This window comes from Rhineura floridana, chromosome 10 (assembly GCF_030035675.1).
Source record: "Rhineura floridana isolate rRhiFlo1 chromosome 10, rRhiFlo1.hap2, whole genome shotgun sequence".
Classification (NCBI taxonomy): domain Eukaryota; kingdom Metazoa; phylum Chordata; class Lepidosauria; order Squamata; family Rhineuridae; genus Rhineura; species Rhineura floridana.
In genome coordinates this window covers 13,851,501-13,876,017 of record NC_084489.1, presented here as the reverse complement: position 1 = coordinate 13,876,017, position 24,517 = coordinate 13,851,501, and the positions used below count along the sequence as shown (strand labels likewise).

At 39.6% G+C, this 24,517-nt stretch overlaps 1 protein-coding gene across 12 annotated transcripts in view; it reads left to right on the top strand.

The window, feature by feature from the left end:
- Positions 1-24,517, top strand: part of BBS9 (Bardet-Biedl syndrome 9) — a 461,803-nt gene that overhangs the window by 17,121 nt on the left and 420,165 nt on the right. The gene's annotated exons all lie outside the window — the stretch shown is intronic.

Below are 24,517 nucleotides of genomic sequence, written 5' to 3'. Positions count from 1 at the left end.
TATACCGGAAGTGGATTGGACTGTGAAAGACCAACCCAAATTGTGTTTGCATTTTTACACATTTGTAGGCCAGTCCAATATCTCAGAGAGGAGGTCAGGTCTCCTGCTCCCCTGGTGCTTTCACTATAGCTGCCAAATTTCCCTGCTTTTTAAAGTTTAATAGAAATATCTGTGGGCTATTGATATGCTCTTAAACTACAAGGTTTTTTTGCCTATTAGTGAATTTCTCAGCTTTTTAATCCGGGAGGTAAGAAATGCGATCCTGTGCACATTTGCTGAGAATGGATTGATCATTTGCATGCTTTTTGAGTTCCGTGGGATTTACTCCAACTGCAATCATGCTTAGGATAGGGGAAACTGACCATGAAAGGATGGGGAGGAGGATGAAGGGAGGGGTAAGGGAGGAGAGGAGGAAGGATGGGGTAAGGGAGGAGAGGAGGAAGGGCAGAAGGATGGAGAGGATGGGAGCAGGGGGGGGAGGAGGAAAAGTTTGATCATTTGCATGCTTATTCAGTTCAGTGTGATTTACTCCCATGCAGTCATGTTTAGAATAGGTGTAACTGACCGAGGAGGAGGAGGGGGAGAGAATTGGAAGGGGATTGGGATGGGGAGGGAGAGGATTGGAAGGGGATTGGGATGGGGAGGGAGGGGCGAAGGAAAGGGGAGGGAAGAGGCAAAAGGGATTGAAGAGGAGGGGAGGGCAGGTTTGATCATTTGCATGCTTTTTTGAGTTCAGTGGGATTTACTCCTGTACAATCATGCTTAGGATGGGTGAAACTGACTTGGAGGAGGAGCAGGAAGGGGGGAAGGAAGGATGGGGGAGGGGAGGAGAATGGGTAGGTGGGGCACTGGGCAGAGGGAAAGCCCCTTTCCTTTCTAAAGGAAAACATTGTGAACAGTATCATTGTTTTTCAGGGTTTCCTCCACCTTTTTATTCTACAGCAGACACATGTAATCTCCCACCCAAGTGTAGTTTGTGAAATGAGAGGCCCTAGTTGCTAGGAGAGGCCCTATTCTCCTCACAGAGCTACAGTCCCCTGAAGAGTGGGTGACTGTTAAACCACTCTGGCCACTGGAGCTCTGTCAGGAGAACAGGAGTCTCCTAACAACTCTTAGCACCCTTCACAAACTATACTTCCCAGGATTCTTTGGAGGAAGCCATGACTGTCTAAAGTGAAATAAAGGTCTGGTGTGGATGTGGCCAGGGACAGCTTCGGTTCAAATTTGGGTGGGAGATTACATGTGTCTGCTGTAGAATAAAAAGGTGGAGGAAACCCTGAAAAACAATGATACTGTTCACAAAATGGCCACCTGATTAGCCAAGCCCAGTAGCTGTGAGTCTGGCTTTTAGAACACTGACAGTTGGTTCTTACTGAGCATGCCTGACATTATAATAGACTTGACTGTAAATTTTCTTAAATTAATTAAAAATTAGCCAGGAATTTTTTTAACTTTTAAACTGCAGAAGATGAAGGTCAAAGTATGGGGCGAGATGAGTAATGGGATTACAGGTAATCGGTGAACATGGCTGGTTTTTAATTAATTTCAACAGATTGTGAGATCACTGACAGAAAAAAGTCCAACAGGGATTTGGATTTTTTCCCCTTATGTTTTACAGTTTGAACTTTCAATTCTCTCTGAGTGTTTTGTGTATCACCATGAAAACTTAGAGGGTTGTTAAGCAAGTAATTCTGAGTTCAGGATTATAAATTTTGTAAGGTTTTGTTTTGAAAGGTTCTTAAGGAAAGCAGCAGAATGGCATGGGCAGTGTTTTCAAGTTAATGTTGTGGAATGCAAGAAATCCACAGCTATAGTATACAGCTACCCTTGTGGCTGTATAATCCTCATAGAAGCAACCCCTGGACATGGCCCACATTGCTGAACTATAGATAGGAAGATGTACCGTATATTCCGGCGTATAAGACGACTTTTTAACCCTGGAAAATCTTCTCCAACGTCGGGGGTCGTCTTATACGCCGGGTGTCGTCTTATTAGGGTTGCCATATTGCCCGGATAGCCGGGTTTTACCCGGATTCTAAGCATGCCACCCGGCGCCTGGCTAGCCCCTTAGGTGGCCCGGATTCTCAGCTTTCATTTTTAAAAAAAATTAAGTTTCTAGGTGGTGTGGTTCTCGAGATATATATAAAAACGTCACGCACCCCCCCCCCCGGTTAAATCTTTTTTTAAACTACTGTATAGCACTTTGTAGCTTTAACCCCGCCCGTTCAGGATTTCAGCCAATCAGTGAAGTGTTTGTTTGGTGGCAGTGTCTGCAATTGCGAGGCCAGAAAATGGTGGTTTCCCCTCCTGTTTATCTGAAAATCTCATAAATTGGGTAGGTATGTACATTTCAGTTTTTCCCCCTGTTGTGTGTAGGAGTCAGATCCTGGGCAGTGTTTTGAAAACCTTCCCAATAGTTGCTTTTGGGGGTAAAAACAGTGCTAATCCCATATGTCCAGAGTAAATCCTATTGAATTCAGTAGGAATTACTTTTGAGTAGACATGATTATGAATGTGCTGAAAATCAATGGGACTTTGGAGTGAATGTAAAAAAGAATTGTGTTTGTGTTCTCTTTCTCCCCCCCCCCCCAGTCCTATTTTAAAGCAAGTAGGCAGGGCTTACTTAGGTATTGCAGTTTTTATTCTGTAGGAAACTAATACTGATTTTTAAAAAACTAATACTGATTTTTCTGCAATGACCAATTGGTTTGCCAATAAACTATTATATGGGCTGTATGTATTTATACATCTTCAGTGTGTGCGTGTGTGTATGGAGTCTTTCCAACACCCCTGTGAGGTAGGGTTGGAAACCAAGGCAGCTCACAACAAGAAATAAAGCCATTTAAAATCCAATAAGCATAAAAACAAGTATAAACAGTTGCAAAACAGTGTAAAGTGGCATGATTCGGAATTTGGGGTTGTGTGAATGAAGTTGCTTATCACTTGAGGTTGCATTTCTGTCCCTGTTTGAGTAAGCCCCATTGAATACGCTGGGACTTGCTTCTGAATAAATAAATTTAGGATTGCACTATAAATATCTTTACAGTTTGTGTAAATAATAAATATATTTGATAGTTATGCTTATATAAATATTTCTTCATTTATCATATTTTTGGTTTTTGGTTAGGAATCCTGACTGGTTGTGAGATGCTTAGTTTTTTGCCTTATAGGAATCTTGTTGTGGTTGGTATGGTATTACATTTAGGAAAATGTTACTGCCTTCTGTATTTTTTTTCCTATTTGCATTTCACTTATCTTTAACCTCACTCCGTTACAGCCATAGAAGCAACAGCAGCATATGCAAGATAATTAACTCCCATTAGTGATAAGAACAAGAATTTATAATTATTATTTCAATTAAAACAAGAGGCTTATCAATACTTTGAAGAGGACCAGATATTTATTTTCTTTCTGAGCCCAGGACTGGGTCTTTCATGATGCCCAGTGTGTGTGTGTGTGTGTGGGGAGCAGGAGAGTAGTCGATAAGACAGACATCCTGGCATTGATAATCGAATTAGCAAGGTATGTGTGGGGTTGTTGTACACTTCCAGGCTCAGTTTCATTTTGAGTATGGAGGTGGAACCTGTGTAGATGTGGTTATCAAAGGGAGAAGAAATTTTGAGTTAAGCAAAGCTCTGCTTTTATAAAACCTAAGAAACATACAGTACTTTGAATGTCTGAGTGCCTGCACCAGTGGAATACTGGAGGAACTTGTAAAACTTGCTGCAACAGTATTTAGAACTGAGCATGTGGTGTGAAAGACTCCTTTTCCTAACATTTTGGCTTGTTTTTCTCTGATTGTGTATTTTTATTGTTTTTACTATATTTGTAAGCTGTGCTGAGCTCTGTTTTTAACAGCAAAAGGGCAGGATATAAATTCTCTTAATCAATCAATAAATACTCCATAGTGTTGGAAACTAGAGTCTAGGCATTTAATGTTGCTTTTAAAAAAAAGATTTCTCACATCTTTCCCCAGTTTTTGGTGGTAATTCCTAGGCACAAAAACAAAATAACTGGACAATCCAAATATTAATATTTATAAGTTTATAAGTGACAGTTTTCCTGCTAAGTACCTGCATGTCATAAGCAGGGGTAGTCTTATACGGCGAGTATATCCCAAACTCTATATTTTAACTGGAAAAGTTGGGGGTCGTCTTATACGCCCAGTCGCCTTATACGCCGGAATATACGGTACTTGGATATGTTAGAAATGTGTCTCTTTTCTCTGTGATGTTGCTGAACCACTGTTTATATCTTACCATGTTTCATTGCTAGAGTGACATAAATAGTGTAGCCCTTTGCTTACTTGTAACTGAGACTCAGTTACAATCAAGAATGCACCACTCTTTTTTGAGCACAATTCATAGTGCTGGTTATGACCTATAAAGCCCTATACAACTCGGGTCCAGGCTATCTGAAGGACTGTATCTTCTCATATGAGTCTGTCCGAGCCCTGAGATGATCAGGGGAGGCACTTCTCTCGGTCCTGGGAATACGGGAAAGAGCCTTCTCATTGACTGCCCTCAGGCTCTGTCACTCTCTTCCTAGGGAGGTTAGACTGGCTCCCTCCCTGCTGTCCTTCTGTTGGCAGATGAAGACTTTTCTGTTCTGATAGGCTTTTGGGAATTGACTGCAAGGGCTATTAACAAGAGACTGTTTTTACTGATTTTTATTTTGTGGTTTTTTTAAAACACTATTTTAAATGGTTTTAACCATACAGTTAGTTTAATTACATTTTAGTTATAACTTCTGTATGTTTTATTTATATGTTTTTAACTGTATTTGTTTTAATATTTGTAAGCAGCCTTGAGTCTCATTTCTGGGGGAAAAGATGGGATATAGAATCAGCATATTGGAATTGGAAGGGGCCTATAAGGCCATCAACTCCAACCCCCTGCTCAATTCAGGAATCCAAATCAAAGCATTCCTGACACATGACTGTCCAGCTGCCTCTTGAATGCCTCCAGTGTCGGAGAGCCCACTACCTCTCTATGTAATTGATTCCATTGTCATATGGTTCTAAGAGTTAGGAAGTTTTTCCTGATTTTCAGTCGAAATCTGGCTTCCTGCAACTTGAGCCAATTATTCCTTGTCCGGCACTCTGGGATGATTGAGAAGAGATCCTGGCCCTCCTCTGTGTGACAGTCTTTCATGTGCTTGAAGAGTGCTGTCATATCTCCCCACAGTTTTCTCCAGGCTAAACATGCCCAGTTCTTTCAGTGTCTCATAGGGCTTTGCTTCCAGTCCCCTGATCATCCTTGTTGCCCTCCTCTGAGCCTGTTCCAGTTTGTCTGCATCTTTCTTGACGTGCGGAGACCAGAACTGGACATAGTTCTAAAGATGAGGCCTAACCAGTGCTGAATAGAGGGGAACTAATACTTCACACGATCTGGAAACTATACTTCTGTTAATCCAGCCTAAAATAGCATTTGCCTTTTTTGCAGCCATATCACACTGTTGGCTCCTATTCAGCTTGTGATCAACGACAATTCCAAGATCCTTCTCACGTCGTATCACTGAGCCAAGTATCCCCCATCTTATAACTGTGCATTTGGTTTCTTTTTTCTAAGTGTAGAACTTTGCATTTATCCCTGTTGAATTTCATTCTGTTGTTTTCAGCCCAATGCTCCAGCCTATTAAGGTCCCTTTGAATTTTGTTTCTGTCTTCCACGGTATTAGCTGTGCCCCCCAATTTTGTATCATCTGCAAATTTGATAAGCATGCTCTGTATCTTGTCATCCAAGTTGTTAATAAAAATGTTGAAGAGCAGTGGGCCCAGGACCGAGCCTGTGGTACCCCACTCGTTACTTCCGCCCAGTTTGAGAAGGAACCATTGACAAGCACTCTTTGAGTACGATTCTGCAGCCAACTGTGGATCTACCTGATAGTTGTTCCATCCAGCCAACATTTAGCTAGCTTGCTAATCAGAATATCATGGGGCACTTGGTCAAAAGCTTTGCTGAAGTCGAGATATATTATGTCCACAGCATTCCCACAGTCTGCAAGGGAGGTTACCCAATCAAAAAACAAGATAAGATTAGTTTGGCAGGATTTGTTCTTCATAAATCCATGTTGGCTCCTAGTAATCACTGCATTGTTTTCAAGGTGCTTACAGACTGACTGCGTTATAATCTGCTCCAGAGTTTTTCCAGGGATTGATGTTAGGCTGACTGGTCTGTAGTTCCCGGGTTCCTCCTTTTTGAAGATAGGGACAACATTAGCTCTCCTCCAGTCATCCAGCACTTCACCAGTCCTCCATGATTTTGCAAAGATAATAGACAGCAGTTCTGAGAGTTCTTCAGCCAGTTCCTTCAATACTCTAGGATGCAGTTTATCGAGCCCTGCCGATTTGACCTCATTCAAAGTGATTAGGTATTCCTTGACTGTTTGTCTATCAATCTCAAGTTCCAATCCTGCCCCTTCCACTTCATATTTCCCGAGAAGATCATAGACCCTTTTTTGGGAGAAGACAGAGTCAAAGTAGGAATTGAGCACTTCTGCCTTTTCTTTGTCATCTGTTATCATTTTCCCATCCTCATTGAGTAGCTGTGCCACCATTTCTTTTCTCTGTGTTTTACTATGGATGTACCTGAAGAAAGCTTTTTTGTTACTTTTAGCATCTCTCGCTAACCTCAGCTCATTCTCAGCTTTAGCCTTCCTAACACCATCCCTGCAATTCCGTGATACCTGCCAGTACTCTTCCTTTGTGGCTTGGCCTTTCCATTTCCTGTATGTGTCTTTTTTGTTTTCAGGTCATCTCTAAGCTTTTGGTGAAGCCACATTGGCTTCTTCTGCTGTTTCCCCCCCTTCCTTGTTGGAATTGCTTGCCATTGCACTTTTAGAATTTCCTTTTTTAGAAACTCCCACCCATCTTGGACTCCTTTTCTCATTAGGGTCACTTGCCATGGAACCGTACTTACAATTGTTCTGAGTTTATTAAAATCAGCTTTCCTGAAGTCCAGGGTGCGCGTATGGTTGCTCTCAGCTTTTGCTTCTGTTAAAATCAAGAATTCAAGTATGGTGTGGTCACTTTCCCCCAGAGTTCCCGTAACTGCCACTTCATCCACCAGATAATCTCTATTGGTTAGATTCAAGTCCAGGATAGCTGATCCTTTGGTTGCTTCCTTCACTTTCTGTAGGAGAAAGTTATCTCCAACACAAGTCAGAAATTTCTTGGAGGGGCCGTATTTGGCAGAATTTGTCTCCGAACAGATATTGGGATAATTGAAGTCCCCCATTACTACTACATCATGCCTCCTCGAAACTTTGGCAATTTGCTTTTCAAAAGTTACATTCTTGTCTTCTCCTTGATTTGGGTGGTCGGTAGTAGACTCCAAGCACCACATTCCTTTTATTACTTGCCCCATTAATTTTAATCCAGATATTCTCGGTGGAGTTACTGAGCTCATCTCCCTGTATTTCTGTGCAGGGATATATATTTTTAACATATAGTGTGACTACCTCCCTTTTTATTCCTTCTGTTCTTTTTGAACAAGTTATATCCTTCAGTTGCTGTATTCCAGTCATGGCAGTTTCAGTTATTAGTTTAGTTTATTTATTTATTTTAGGAACCTCTGCCTTTATCACTCCTGTTTGTTCTCCCTGTTCGCTCACTTGCTCTGTTTGCTCGCTCTCTTAAAACTGACTTGCTTATATCCTCTCCTGTGGACCAGCTGAGACAGCTCCCTCTGCTCTGCTCAGTTAGGAGTCAGGAAACAGAATAAAGATGAATAAAATATTAATAGTACGTTTATTAATATTAGTTTAAAAATATACATCACACCTGATTATTTCATTGCACTGACTATAAGGTTTAAGTGAAGAAAATAATTTGTCAGGCAATGTCACAGTGGAGAGCCTTAGCGATCCTTGATTTATGAATCATTCATACTGATGAGTTGCCTTCATGAGTGGAACTTGCTGAAACTTGTATTGAGCAGCAATTCCATCATACATCGAATTATTCATAATACTATGATCATGTGGATTTCCACCGCAAGATAATTGCAAAAGGTTATGGTGGATAAACCAGTTGTGTGGATCAAATGTTTGGCCACCCCATGCTAAAGGTCGATTTCAGTAATGGTAGCTAAAAAAGTAGGCTAAGCTTTTGGTATATGAGTAATAACTGAATATGTCAGGGTTCTGTTCTCCGTTTAATATACCTATTGCCATGGCACATAGCAACAATTGTTATTTTAAAAAGTAAGTATTAAATGGGATGTCGCATTTTTAGGGTTCCTCTGAAAAATCTAACACAAGTAGCATTGTAAAGATCACAAGGACATTTGTGTTATTAAAAATATGAAATGGCTCCCAGAATTACACATCTGCTTCATGTTAATCTATGGATCCAGCAAAACAAAAGAGAAATAATAAAAGCAATTGCATTTTTAAAACATTAGAAAACCTGTACAGAAAAAAAAGTTACTACGGGAAGAAACGCTAAAGAAAATCTAGCTTTTCTCAGCCAAATGTCTGGATTTATTTTATATTTATTATGGTTCAGCCTGGAGGCAAAGCATGTTTCAGACTTACAACAAAGAAGGTGCTATGAAGAAGAATTCGTCTTAATAACAAAGTACATTGTTATGTGCCTTCAAGTCGATTACGACTTATGGCGACCCTATGAATCAGTGACCTCCAAGGGCATCTGTCATGAACCACCCTGTTCAGATCTTGTAAGTTCAGGTCTGTGGCTGCCTTTATGGAATCAATCCATCTCTTGTTTGGTCTTCCTCTTTTTCTACTCCCTTCTGTTTTTCCCAGCATTATTATCTTTTCTAGTGAATCATGTCTTCTCATTGTGTCCAAAATATTATAACCTCAGTTTCATCATTTTACTTCTAGTGATAGTTCTGGTTTAATTTGTTCTAACACGCAATTATTGGTCTTTTTCCCAGTCCATGGTATCCGCAAAGCTCCCCTCCAACACCACATTTCACGAGTGGATTTTTCACGTATCCGCTTTTTTCACTGTCCAACTTTCACATCCATACATAGAGATTGGGAATACCATGGTCTGAATGATCCTGACTGTAGCGTTCAGTGATACTTCTTTGCATTTGAGGACCTTTTCTAGTTCTCTCACAGCTGCCCTCCCCAGTCCTAGCCTTCTTCTGATTTCTTGACTATTGTCTCCATTTTGGTTAATGACTGTGCCAAGGTACTGATAATCTTTGACAAGTTCAGTGTCCTCATTATCAACTTTAGAGTTACATAAATCTTCTGTTGTCATTACTTCAGTCTTTTTGATGTTCAGCTGCAGTCCTGCTTTTGTGCTTTCTTCTTTAACTTTCATCCGCATTCGTTTCAAATCGTTACTGGTTTCTGCTGGTAGTATGGTATCATCAGCATATCTTAAATTGATATTTCTCCCTCCAATTTTCACACCTCCTTCATCTTGATCCAGTTCTGCTTTCCTCATGATCTGTTCTGTGTATAGATTAAACTAATAGGGTGATAAAATACACCCCTGTGTCACACCCTTTCCGACTGGGAACCAATCGGTTTCTCCATATTCTGTCCTTACAGTATGCCTCTTGTCCAGAGTGCAGGTTGCACATCAGGACAATCAGATGCTGTGGCACCCCCATTTCTTTTAAAGCATTCCATAGTTTCCCATGATCTACACAGTCAAAGGCTTTGCTGTAGTCTATAAAGCACAGGGTGTTTTTTTTCTGAAATTGCTTGGTTTATTCCATTATCCAACGTATGTTTGCAATATGATCTCTGGTGCCTCTTCCCTTTCTAACTGCAGCTTGGACATCTGGCATTTCTCGCTCCATATATGGTGTTACGACACATGCTCTTGGGAACCTGAGTGTATGAACTTGCCACCTCCATGTCCCATGAAACTCACCTCCTTGAGAGGAGAGGTATCTTTTGCTAGGGATAATTGCTTTGCCCTGAAGTGTTCCTAAATGGTGTATATATATATTTTCCCCAAGAAATGCAGGTCCAAACCAAAACAAAGCAAAGCTTTCTTTTATTGAGAGAAAGAGTAGAATAGCATTACAGAATTACTTGGGTGCGTGGCAGCATTAATCATTAATATCCTAACCCATTCATAACTTTAAACTGAAAAGATCAAGGACCCTGTTACTATTAAGAGTGACAGGTAGGAGAGATTACCTATCCTATGCCCGGAGTGGGCAGTTGAATACAGCTGAAGCTATGTGGAAGAGCTCTGATCCAAAACCAGGAAGGAATTCCTTGGTCTCAAGGTTTTACACCAAGACCAAGAGTCTCTCCCTGGTTCCGTCCCTGCAGTCCTTTGATGCGTTCTTTGAGAGCGTAGTACACGTGTTGGAGCTCTGATCTACCTTGCCCCCCCTTCTTCTCTTTCACTAGATTCAAGCCTCGGTTTTAAAATAATTTCTCCTCTCTCCCCCTCCTATCAAGGAGGGGTCTGAAAGTCTGGTGATTTTGTATATGTGTGTGTGTATCTGCATGTGTATTTCTAACTGACCCTGAAAAACTAAGGCTCCTTCTAACGAACAATGGAGGATTCTAGTGTGAATGAGGGAAGTCTGCCAAAGGAATAGATAACATTTATGCAGAACATTTATGCAGTAGCTTTTGGTTAATTTTGTTTTTTAACTCTGCCCTTGTTACCCTTCGCACAAAACCTCTGGAATGCATCACTAGCCATACCATTGGGTAGGGGTGTGTGAGAGTGGGGGTGGGAGTTATAGTTCTTTTTTATCATTAATTTTATTCAAATTTTCAAACACAAAACAAAACAAAACAAAACAAAAAAGAAACAGATTAAACAATAAAATAAAATGTTGACTTCCGATTTGTCGCAGATCAGTTATAGGTCTATGATATATAACAAACCTGTCTCTTAATATATTACAAAATCACTTTCCTCCAGTAGTTATCTTAATTAATCATCAAATCTCATTAACATCACTTTATTCTTTCCACAAAAAGTCAAAGAGAGGTTTCCACTCCTTGAGAAATATATCCATCGATTTTTCTCCAAATAAACATGTCAATTAATCCATCTCATCAAGTCTGCTAGGTCCAGTAATTTCAATAGCCATTTTTCCATTATCAGTGTTAATTCCATCTTCCAACTTCCACCCTTGCACCCATAATAATCTTGCTGTCATAGTCATATAGTAAGAGTCTGATGGGAATTTCCTTCATCACAAATATTTCCTTGCCGTCAATTCTGAATGTGTTGCTGAAATATTGTTGTAAAGTCATATCTCTGTTCCTCTTTTTTACGAAATGCACTAGCACATCTCTTGAGAGTTTTTCCATTGTCACATATCTGGAATTAATTCTATAAATTTTCTCTTTTTCAAGTTCCATCAAATCATTCCAGTCCAGAAATTCCATCGAAGCATTGATAACTTTATCTCTGATATCTTCCTCAATTTCTCCAGGGACAACGCCGAATTCCAAACAGTAATCTTTATCTCCAGGATCCACAAACTCCAATATTTTTCCAGTTCCACACTTGATATATCTGTTCCAATCTCCAGGACTTGCATCCTCCCTTTAATTTTTGCCATAAAGTCCAAATCTTTTTCCAATTCCACGTTTGATATATCTGATCCAATCTCCAGAATTTGCTCCTTCCCTTTGATTTCTTTTTCATCTTCTATTGCTTGTCCATCTGCTCCTTTTCTCATATAATCCTTTATTTCTTTCAACTCCTGTTTCACTTTACCAAATTCAGTTGCCATCTCTTGTCTACTCTGTCCCAGTTCTTGTTTCGTTATCTTAATCTCATCCATTATCTTCTGAAACATATCCAGAGGGGAAAACCCTTCCAGGGATACATCCAGGGTCTCTGCCACTTCTTTGATTGTCATTCTTAAAGCCGAAGAAAAAACCCTTCAAATTTCCAATATAGCCACAATTCCCAAGCAAAGAGTAATTTGCTTCTTTTTCCAGCAATAAGGGGGTTAATATTCCAGGCCTGTTGACATCATCTGGCTAGCACAGTTCTTATCTCCCGCACGTCCAAGAATGCAAAACAAATTTGGTTCACAACGCCGAACAATTAGTAACATACACAAACAGCAGATTCGTCTAAAGAAAGTAGTCCAAGAAAAAGTAGTCCCAGACATATATCAATCAAATAATCATCTAGATCAGATTTTCTCTTCGGGTAAGTTGCCCCTCATCCATTTTAATCTTTATAGTTTCCAAATTCAGGCCAGCTTTTTGCCATAAAAAATAAGATAAGCTTTTTAAATTTTCTTTCCTCCTCCTTAATTCCTTGTATAAAAGAGAGAAGTGTAACTCACCCAGGTATCTTGATTTCTGATTCTTAAACAAATCTCTTTTACTGTAGTAATTTAAGCCAAATGATAAGATTAGACAGAAGGAAGCTCTCCCGTTGTGGATCGTTTAAAAGAAAAAATGTCTCGCTTTTTTCAGCCCAGCTTGCTGGAAGTCCTAACTCCGTCCTCGGCTGCCAGGTATGCCCTCCTTTCCCAGGGAATTCCTGATCGATTCCAGCCACCGACAGCCTAACGAAGTTTCTGTGGATAATCTTCGGTTCACCCTTGCCTGGGAGAACATTTACACCAGTCAAAGTTCCCTTTTGACTGATTTTAAACTGAAAAAAGCTTCCTCTGAGACAGAGCTAGCCACAGGCGGAGCAATCCTTCCGGGAAGTCGGGAGTTATAGTTCTTGACCTTGTACCTCCTGGGTTCCACTTGAACCAAAAAGGGGTTAGCCAAGCCATAACAATGGTAAGAGCCTTTGTTGTAGAATCTTGAGCATTACTTTACTTGCATGGGATATTAAGGCAACAGTTCGATAATTCCTGCATTCCCTGGGATCCCCTTTCTTTGGAATTGGGATGTATATTGAACGCTTCCAGTCTGTGGGCCATTGTTTAGTTTTCCATATTTGTTAAATTTTTGTCAAACTTTGGACAGATTCAGTCGCAGTAGTTTGTAGCAACTCTATTGGTATGCCATCTGTTCCTGGTGATTTGTTTCTTCTAAGTATTTTAAGAGCAGCTTTCACCTCACATTCTAAAATTTCTGGTTCTTCATCATACGGTTCCTCCATGAATGAATCTGTCATCCTTGCATCTCTTTTATAGAGTTCTTCAGTATATTGCTTCCATCTTTTATTTCATCTCGGTCAGTCAGTGTGTTCCCCTGTTGATTATTCAGCATCCCTACTCTTGGTTTAAATTTCCCTTTCATTTTTCTAATATTTTGGAATAGGGCTCTTGCTCTTCCCTTTTTGTTGTTCTCTTATATTTCTGTGAGAGAGCCAGCATGGTGTATTGGTTAAGGTGTTGGACTAGGACCTGGGAGACCAGGGTTCGAACAACTCCAGACTCTCCTTTTGCATCTGTGCACATCAGCCTCTGGGTTTCCTTTTGTCTTTTACCCAGCTGTGTCATTAGCCACAGCGCTACTCGTACTTGTCCTTTGTTCTTCCCCAGTAGCTCGGTGAGTGCCTTCTGACCTGGGGGTCTCATCTTCCAGCACTATCTCGTGTTGCATTTTGGATACTCTGTTCATAGGGTTTTCGTGGTAAGAGATGTTCAGAGGTGGTTTACCATTGCCTTCCTCTGAGTTTGGATGCCTCTTAGTCTGGTGTCTCAGCTTTGACCATTCTGCCTTGGGTGCCCCTGCTAGGAGTCTAGCCTCTTGGTCTAGACTCCTGACGACATTGCTCTCAGCTTCTTCAACACTCTCAACCACCCTCACCATGTTAAGGTGTGCATCCTAGAGGAGGAACAAAGTACTGCATATGTAAAAATTTTGCAGCCTTGTAACAGGAACCTTATAAGAGAGGTAGACTGGAATTTACTTTTCTTCAATTTTGCAAGGGTGATTTTTATTAGGTGCTAGGTTTAAGTGCCCTCAGGCTAGGCCAGTCACCAGAAGGCTATTGTAGGCAGAAAGCCTAGTGTTGTGGAGAAGTTAATTCAAGGAGCCCTTGAAGGCTATACTTCTAAACTCACTTACTAAGGGACTAAGCCATATAGAACTCAACAGGACTTACCTCTGAGTAGATATGGTTAGGATTGTGCTGTTTTAAGGCTTTACTAGGAATCCTCTGCAACAATGTCCATATCAAAGCAGGGTTAGCAACCCCCTGCCTGGAATGCCCTGCCTGCGTTTTAACGTGGCTGTTCCAAATGTGTTTGCAGATTTGACCCTTCACTGCAGAGAGAGGTTTGAGAAATGAGTAAGAGTTAAGAAGATTTTGTACTCTTTCCTGCCTACTCTGTGGGCTGCTGTATACTCACTTTGACAGCCAACCCAATTCCAGTAAGTAATAATTGACAGAGAGGAAACACATGGCTCTCCCTGTCCCAATGTATTCAATACGGCTTACTCAGACAGGAAAGCATGCACAGGACTGCAATTCAGTGATAAGGAACTTCACTCACCCAATCCAGAATTCAAAATTATGCCAATTTAAGCTGTTTTGCAACTGTTTTATACTTGCTTTACGGTTATTGGATTTTAAATTGATTTATTTCTTGTTGTGAGCTGCCTTGGTTTCCAACCCTACCTCACCGGGTTGTTGGAAGGATTTCATATACACACACACTGGAGATGTAAAATGCATATACCCCATATAATAGTTTATTGTCAAAACCAGTTGGCCATTGCAGAATATTTTTTTAAAAAAATAAATACTAGTTTCCTACCAAATAAAAGCAGTGACACCAAAGTAAGCCCTGCCTAACTGCTTTTAAAAAGAAAGGATTGGAGGGGGAGAGAAAGATTTACAACATAATCCTTTTCTATGTTCACTCAAAAGTCCCACTTATTTTCAGCACAATCCTAACCATGTGTGCTCAAAAGGAAGTCCTACTGAATTCAGTGGGGTTAACTCTCAGGTATGTGGAATTAGCGTTGCAGCTTTACTTCCAGAAAAGCTTCATGTTGGGAAGGTTTTCAAAACAGTTTATGAATAAGACAAATCAACTGCCCTCTTCAGCAGTCCAGTAAAATTTAAACTTGTTTGACTCTTTAATTTGCAAATATAACACTGCAGCATGTACACTTTTTAAAATTTCTGCTCAAAAATTATTTGAAAGATAAAGTGTATAATATGAGATTTTTTGCATGTAATTAAAAAGCCTGCACGTGCACTTTAACTACAATTACAAAAAAATTGTTACTGTGTATGCGTTCCAAGATCCTACTGGATCTTCTGCTGTAGTGCAATCCTGTGTATTTTTATTCAGAAGCAAGTCCCAATCCTGTACAGATAAAGCACTCTTTATGCTGCTGAAAGCTATATATTTACTGAATTCCTGATGTGAGTGAAGCAGAAAAAGGAAATTGTTCTCAGAACTTGAAATGAGTTTAGCTATTGATAAATCTTGACAATCATAATCCTGACTTCACTTATTGGCTAAAAACCTGAAATGGGAGGGATTAGAGCAGCCAGTACTAACAGAAGTTTTTTTTGGGTTATATCTTTTGAACCAGACCACATAGTTACTTAATCTTTTTTAAAAATGAAAGCTAAGAGTCCACAGATTAATGTGACTCACCCAGAGACCCAGAGATGACCCCAAGAAACCAGAATCTCTGGACAGAAACTGGAGACCTGGCAACCCTAGTCTGCAATGAGACATAACAGTCCATTGATGGTTACAAAGCTGTACTTTGGGTTCCTGCACTCCCTGTATTTCCTCCCAGCCTTCCCAATGAGAGGTGAGTAGAAGCTTCCATTTGCTGCTTGCAATTCCCATTTAGTCCAAGTATGGGAAACTGCAGTTGTTACATACTGTAAGTGGAAGCTTCCAATCTCCTCTCCTTGTGTGCAGAGAGGGGGAAGTGGGAGCCTGCTATACACCCTCCCAGGAACAGTGTTTATATCTGAAAGCAGTCAAAGTTAAATCATTTGAAAAATTGGCTTATTATGAGCTTTGTTCCAAGTGTGAATGTAGGGCACCTTCCTGCCATAAAACACAACTAATTTTCTGGTTAAGATGTTGTTTTAATTATGCTAGAAGAAGTGTGTTTATATGAACTGAAAATGTACAAGGAAAGTCATTACAAAACGTCTATGCCTTTGCTCAATCAGGTTATCTTGGCGTATTATTTTTTAAATATTTTCATACATATTGTGAATGCTTTGAGAGATTTGGAAGATTATCCTATTGGCCAATGTACCATTTTCCAACATTGGTATAACTTTCTTGCCCTCTCAGCTGATTTTAAGGATGGGAGAAGGGATGATATATTTCTGGTATTTTACCTGTCCCAACCCAGATGCTGACTGCAGAAGAGGGGGAAGGAGGAAATGCATTCTGTTGTGTTTGGGATATTCCTTTCTTGAATCTTCAGCAGGTTGTAAATACTGTAAGAATTGTTTGTGAGGGTTTTTTCCTATAACTGCCACAATTTTCTTCCATTAATTTTTTTTAAAATTTGGAACTGCCCAGTGGTATATTATTGCAATTTGTGCACACAGTGCCCACTGCTACAACACACTTGTGAATTTTCCTTGTGTGTATGCACATGCTTTGTTGCTTAAGAATGACTTTACATAAAATGACTTTGTGTAAAATGGGAGAAAATTTCAAGAACTGGGCATTTGATAGCACTAATGCAGTAGAGTGTTATATTCAAGCTTCACCTAAGAAGCATCCTGGACTCACTTTGTCTGGAGTGAAAGATATATATAAAAAAATAGAAATGGATGGGAAACTGTGACGTCCTTCCCCGGCACCACCTGTGAAGCTCTTACTTGTGGCTACCAGCAGACAGGAATGTCAGGTTTTCTTCTTACCCTTTACAGCTCTAGCACAGTTCTCAGAAGATCCCCCTGCTAGGCCTTACTACCCAACACTCTGTATCTCTTATAACCTTTAGACTGTGCCTTAGTCTCTGCCAGGCTATCTCGATACCTTGTGTCTATGGGTATAGGTAATTCCCAACCCCCCCTGCAGCCTCTTGTACTGAAGTTTACAGCCCTTGGTTTCTCTGTGGTACTGGATACAATATCTTTTCCTCCGCCGCTGCCACCATTTGATACAACTGTTCAGCCTTGGTTACTTGCTGTCCCCCCTGGTTTGTGTTTCCCAGCTGAAGGAATCAGGCTTTTGTTTAACCAAGAAATATTTATTAAGAATTAAAAATAACAAGATTACTTAATTACTTTGTTGACAAGCTTATGGTTTCATATATGTTCTGACATGTACTTTATTTCTCATTAATTGCCTCAGAACTCCGACTCACTCTCAACAACAACAGCAACCTCCAAACACCACCAAAACCTCTCTTTCTCAACCTAACATCCACCTCCCTGATTCAACTGTCATTCTTCCATTTATACTCCCAGCCATTCAAATGCTCAGCCAATCATCCAGCATTCTACTGCTCATGTACTCCCCCTCCTCTTTCACTCCACTTACCATATGTCTTCTATATAACCAGCACTTACCATATTTACAATATAAGCAGGAACATCACAAAACCCCTACACATACAGAGTACAGCTGGTCTACAGGCCACAGCTTGCACCCTTTTTTGTAGTAATTATAGCAGATGCCGGAACAACCAAAGTCAACTCTTCAAGAAATAATAATTTTACCACATATTCCACATATAACAAAAAGTAGTAGTACTTTCCACATGTGAAGAGTTTTGCTCACTGCTGATTTAATTTGGCTCATGTTGCCTCTGGTAGGCCACTGAACTGGAGAAGTAGGGCAATTGGGATAAACAGCCAACAGTTTTTTTATTCTTTGTCTTTGAGAGGGCCAGAACAGATGATCTGAGAGAGCTGGCTGGAGGACTCTGTGAATGGGGAGGAAAGAGCAGTGTTCACGGGGGATGGGATCTAGAACATAACTGACGTTTTGTTTCCATTGTAGATTCTAGAGTGAATGCCTCTTTGAGGTCAATATGTGGCTGACTGCTCATCACAATAATAATCGATAAAAGATTTCTCTGTTCTTGAATTCAGTTTTGTCCTTGCAGGTTGTCTTGTTATATTTTGTAGACTCTTTTAAAAAGCTTCAAGGAGGCTTTTTATAGTGAACTAGAGTAGCTGTTTTATTGCAATCATACTTCTAGACAAGAATGTTTCATCTAACTTTTCTCTAATAAAGTCCCTGTTAGGAATGTTGTGACGCCCTTCCCTGGCTCTCCCTGTCAGGTTCCTACCTGCTCGTGGCTACTGCCTTTCACTAGGCACCACCAGGGACTCCACCAGTCCGGACTGTCCTTTTTTATGGTTTCTCTCTCCGCTCTAGCACAGATCTCAATAGATCCCCCTGCTAGGCAGCACCACCAGTCACGTTCTACAACCAATGTTCCCAGAGACCTTGCCTGAGTCTCTCTATCTGGTTACATTCGTGACTGCGTGCCTATGCTGTTCCCAACCCCCTTGTATCAATGCAGATAACTCGTAACTCGGGGTTGCTCTGGATACTTATAATGTTATCTTCTCCTCTTCACCGCTGCCAACATTTGTTACTGTTTCCCTTCAGCCTTGGTTATTACCTTACCCTCCCTTCTGGTCTGTGAAACCCCAGCCAAGGATCAGGCCTTCGGTAAACCAAATATAGTTTTTATTAAATAACATTTATAACAAGATAACTTTGATAATGATCTACAAGCTTATGGTTTCATCTATTACTGTGATATTTGACTTATTACTAATCCGAACTCCGCCTCCGTCCTTCTCCACACTCTCCTGACATACACCAGCTCACACCCACCTCCCAACTCCACCAAAACAACCCACTCACGTCCACCAAACACCTCTCAAACAACCCACTAACGTCCACCCAGATTCAACTGTCATCCTTCCATTTATACTCTCAGCCATCCAAACACTCAGCCAATCATCCAGCATTCTACTGCTCATTTACTCCCCCCTCCTCTTTCATTCCACTTACCATGTATCTTCTATACAAACAGCACTTACCATATATACATTAATACAGGAACATCACAAATGTCATACTGGATATTTTCTAACATCATGCCATCCTTATGACTCTGATAGTTTCACATGACTTGTCAGGGGTTTCCTATGTTCTAGAATTATTTCCTTCATCTTTGAAATATTGGTGACTATTCTGTGCAGTAGAGTTCATGGAACACTGTGCAGCGTGTCTTTGGCACGGAAAGAAGAAATGAGTGTGTTTGATCAGGATCTGGGGTTCTAGGGAGCCTGGAGTACTCTACTTTTACATTATCTGTCACTTTTTACAGTAACAGTATCAGACTTTTGTCTGATTTTAACTTTTGAACTGCACAAATGTACTTGTAGAACTGAACATTCCACATTTTGTTTCTGGTTGAACATTTTAAAAAGTCCTGTTTCTGACCATGTTGTTCACTGACCTTGCATCCATCATCAAGGCAGTTAATGTGGGCAAAGCAAAGGATGAAACTGGACCAGAATTCCTAGAGTCATTGCTGCCGTGTACTTGACAAGATGGAGACACTGTCATGGTGAGCAAGGTGAGGCAGGAACTGGGGAAAGAGATGTGTGTGTGTGTGTGTGTGTGTGTGTGCATGCTGGCTGAGTTAACGGAGTGGGAATGGGCTGCAGTGAAGGTTTCAGGAGAAGCGCATGAAAGCTATTCCCCACCCAAACCATTTTATCCTATGAAACTGTTAAACCAATAAATACAAGCTTAGTCCATGTGTTTTTGTCTTGGAAGACCTGAATTATACCATTGAGGAGAGGGTAGCTGAGGACTATGATTATTATTCTCGTGGTGCAGCAGAATCTGTTTTGGTATTTTGTTATGGAAAAAATAGTTATCACTCAGAGTAATTTATGTTCTTTAACCTCAGTAATAGCTTAAGCGCGAATAGAAATGTCAGCCCCTTTTTAAAAAACAAAAGGGCAAAGCATTAAAATGGATGCCCAAACACTAGAGAACCCTTTTAATGTGTTTATTGGTAGAGAACAGATGTCTTAAATTGAAAAGGATTTTGAGTTTGAGTGTAGATTTACTGTGCAGTCTGAATTATATTTTATTTTAGCTGCAAATGATCCAAAGGTTGTTGAGTATTTCACAGTGCAAAATACTCTGGAGTACTGAAAGTTACAGCGATAAAAAATATTCTTAGTCAACAGAAGTTATTACAACACTTTTCAAACACCCAAACTTTTGCCCATTCTTAACTTTGTTGCTTTTCCAAAGCAGTATGTTACATATTCTGATGAAACCCTACTACAGGACCCCTGCCGTAAAGTGGAAATCGCCGTAAAGCGGAGCCCCATTGATTATAATGGGGCGCGTTGCGCAAAAATGCCACAAAATGCCGCAAACGTGCAAAATCGGCTTTAAAACAAGGAATGAAAGCCGCCACATTAGCGGAATGCCAGGAAGCGAAGCGCCGATAAGCGGGGCCCTGCTGTACTATGGGAATGGGGACAAATAGAATGATAACTGTGCAGAAGTAAGAATGTCAGCATGCTGCTGATATTCACAACAATTCTGATTGTTTGCATGGTGTAGTTACAGACATGGAAATTGGTTTGTTTGCTAGAAACCAATTCTGTATTGCATATAAAAAGCATGCTTCCTAAAATATGAAAATATTTAATTGTATATCTGTTAGTGCTCTGTAGCAGTGTTTGTGCCAACTGTTACATTGAGTTTCTGAGTTTTCTTAATTTAGTTCATAGTGAGTGTTGTACTTTAGGACTGATACTTGATTTTTGTTGTTAATTTAGATCTCCTATTAATCTCTTATGTATACATTTGCATGGGCTAATTTCTAAATATACATATGTTATTAGAATTTTCATATAACTAGGGCATCTGGAACTTTACACACCAAATGTTGCCTTAGTTTAGCATATTTACCCCACTGAATTCCTTACATCTCAGAATGTCAGAAAAACTATTATTAATCAACCAATTTATTGTTTAATCCTTTGGATTAGATAAGTACCTGTTTAACAACTGTAGAGGTTTTCAAATTTCAACAACTGACTATTCACTTATAGGGGTGAATGCGTTTGTATGGAAATAAATATAAATGAACTATTTCTATTATTATAAACAATAAAATATAAATTGAACAGAAGCCATATATCCTGTTCTATGATTTAAAAAATGTGTGTCCCATTGTAGAACCCTATGGAAAATCATAACTCTAAAACAACTGGTCTGTTAAAAATGCTTTAAGAATTCTGTATGCTAAATCTATAATTCTGTTTAAAATTATTAAATTTAGGTAACAGGAAGCTTTTGTTCATTGACTTAAGCTCTAAATAGTTCACATTTCCTAGAAAGATGGATGAGTATTATTACTAAAGCAACAGTAAAGTCTTAAATTACCACCACTTGGAAATCTGATATGAACTTCAGAATATCATGAATTAAATATGTTGTTATGGGAACAAATAATCAAATTTAAGTTGTCAGTGAAACTTCCAGCCAGAGGCTTAAAGAGATAGAATCTAATGATGTGATATATTTGATCTTTATCACTTACAGTTGTAGAAAAAATGCAAAATAACAATTGGTATTAGTTTGTCTATTTTTTTTTTAAATGGTGATGTAATTTGGCAGCTTTTGGACTGTAATATGGCAGCTTCTATGACATCTATACTTCAGATTGTTTGTAAAATACAAATAATATATACATTTTCTAATATGAGAATATTATTTTTCATTGGTTTGCTACCTTCCTTTAGATGTTATGATTAATGTTTTGTTTCATTCTATTTCATGTTTAATAAAGGAAACATGATTCTTTTTAAAGTGATGGAAATACTTTTTGTGCTGATTTATGATTTTGTTAACTCCAACTGCTCGTTCTTTTTATTAAAGCTCTTGGTATAATGGAAATGTGTTTCTGATCAACAGTCAGTAAAAGTATAAAAGAACTTTTACACCTTAAGATAATGCACCTTATGTTTAATAAAAGGTTTTTTTTCCTTTCCAAAGAGGCAGTTTTATTTGATTTCAGAAGGTTCGATGTACTTGAGATTTGCTTGAACCTATATCTTATTTGTTATTACATTAATTACATTAATAATATAACTGCAAAATATTTCAGCTGCAATGATTTTACTATTAAAGTAGACATGTTGGTTTATATATTTCTCAAGGTTTAATTGATTTTGTCAAAGTGAACTGCAGTTTTTTATGCAAGGTATTTTATTTTAAATTATTTAGACTGAAATTCTCTCTCCCCCACACCCCACCCCAATGTTGATGGTGAGGATTAGAGTGCAGCACTGTTGCGTCCCTGCTGGAGGGGGGGTGTCAACTGTTGCAGAGGCCTAAGATCTGGTAAATCTACTGCTGGTGTTCCTGTTACCAGTGGTAGCCAATGGAAAACCTGAAAAGGGGCATTTGGGGGCAAGGTTGAGGCAGGGCCTGATCTTCAAGTACCTCATCTGTGCCATCCTGGTGCAGAAAAAAGAAAACTGTCCCCTTCTACCCTGGCTATCTGGAGCAAGCAGGGCTCTACTACTCTGCATGTCCCTGGTCCCTGTTAGGCCTGGTTTGATCTCTAAGAGTAACACAAGCAGAAAATCCATTGTTACTCAAGGTTGTTTGAGGGTGGCTGGAACAATCCTAATGTTAAAAATGCAGGCAACATGAAATTTTACATTTCTTAAAAAACAGTAGATACTTCTTGTAAAGTGAATGCCAGTTTCACTCCACGTAAAAATAAATGTAATAAATAAATAAATAAATATCACCTGACGATTCTTTAGAAAACGTTATCACCTGAATATTCTTACCTCCCTATTTGCCTAAAGGTGATTGACACAACATGGTAAGACAAACGTACCATGAAGAAGAGGTCGCAGCTGCATTGTTCTTCCCTGATCTTTTTTACTGCAGTGTCACTCTGAGCTAAAGCAAGGTTTGGCTTAGAACGTCATCCAGACTGGAACTTGTGGTTAATCCCTGCTAACCATTAGCTTAGTTTAGTGTGGCATGAAAACAGAAAGGACCAGGAGAGGAACAAAGCATCTGTAAACTCCTCTCTGGGAGCCCACATATTTATACAGTCCTATTAAGCCATGATTGAGCTTTCTGCGTTGTGTGAATGCAGCTGTAGGATTGCTGTGCCCAGCTGCAGTCCTGTGTACCTGGGAGGAAGTCCAACTGAATGCAGTGGAACTTGCTTCCAAGTAAACATTTATAGGATTACACTGCTAGTATGTCTGATATTTTACCATTCATTCTACCTTTATTTAAAAATTATGTGTTCTATAGATTATGGCATTTATCAATCTTTCCCCTCTGGCTTCTTCATGCTACATTCAAATATGCCACTGTGTCTGCTATTATTCTTTTTAAAAAAATGTTTGCCTATCCTTTATCTCAGCCCAATCTGTCCTTTACTTCCAAACTTTTGGAGCAGGCTGTTTACTCCAATTATCTTTCCTCCAAATCTTCTCTTGATCCACCCCCATGAACTCCATTGAAACTGCCCTCACAACAGTCACTGATGACCTCCTTGTTGCCAAATTTAAAGGTCTCCAGTCTTTATTCTTCTTGTCTTCTCCACTGCCTTCAATACAGTTGATCACTCTCTTCTGTTTCGCTTCTTTTATCCCCCTTGGTCTCCATCATTCTGTCCTTCAAATGGTTCTGCTCCTACCTGTAGAATTTGTTCTTACAGTGATTCTAATTGGGAAACTCTTCCTCTTATTTCCTCTTTCTGTTGAGATCCCTCAGGAATTCTTAGGTCTCTTCTCTTTACACACTATTCCTCCGTGACATCATCAGATTCCATGGCTTTCAATGCACTTGAATACTATTGATACCCAGCTATGCCTTTCTACTCCTGTGCATGTAAGATGTCCTGCCTCTCTGATATTTCTGCTTTAAGATAAAAAGAGCAAGATATCAGAAACTGCATAAAAAGAAATAAGCAGCAATTTCCTAAGTAATCCTTTCTCTAACACCATTCCTACATTAATTCAGTGACTTGCATGCAGAATCATGATCCTTATTTCATGCAGGGAGATGCACAGGACCCATTGAGGCTGCATGAACAAGCAGAGTTTCCTTGGGCAACGGAGACAAGGACCTGCTCAAGTTGTTCATTTTTATGTGTTCCATAAGGACTGTGATTGGTCAGGGGGAAAGCCATCATTCGATCAAACAGGATCCTGGGAGGTATAAATTGGGATGTGTATATTGCTTCCCTTGCCTTCATAGAACTAGAGGACTCTCACCTAGACTTAATATATATATATATTATTTATTCCTATTATTTATTAGTCACTTTGCAGAGCCAAGCTTTCTCAAAGCAATATAGAGAGAGAAATAAAAACAATAGAACATCAGGCTGAATATGAAGCACTGAGGGAATGTAGACAAATGCACAAGAGAGACTGAATTAGGCTGCAACCCAAGACACACTTACCTGGGAGTTAGTCCCATTGAACCCAATGGAGCTTACTTCTGAGTAGATATGTACTGGATTGCAGCCTTACCAAAATTCTCTTAAGGAAAGACATTAGTAAAAAGACAAGTTTTTAAGGCCTTCTTGAATGCTAGTACTGAAGGGGCCAAATTAATGTTAATTGGAAGAGAGTTCTACAGGCTGC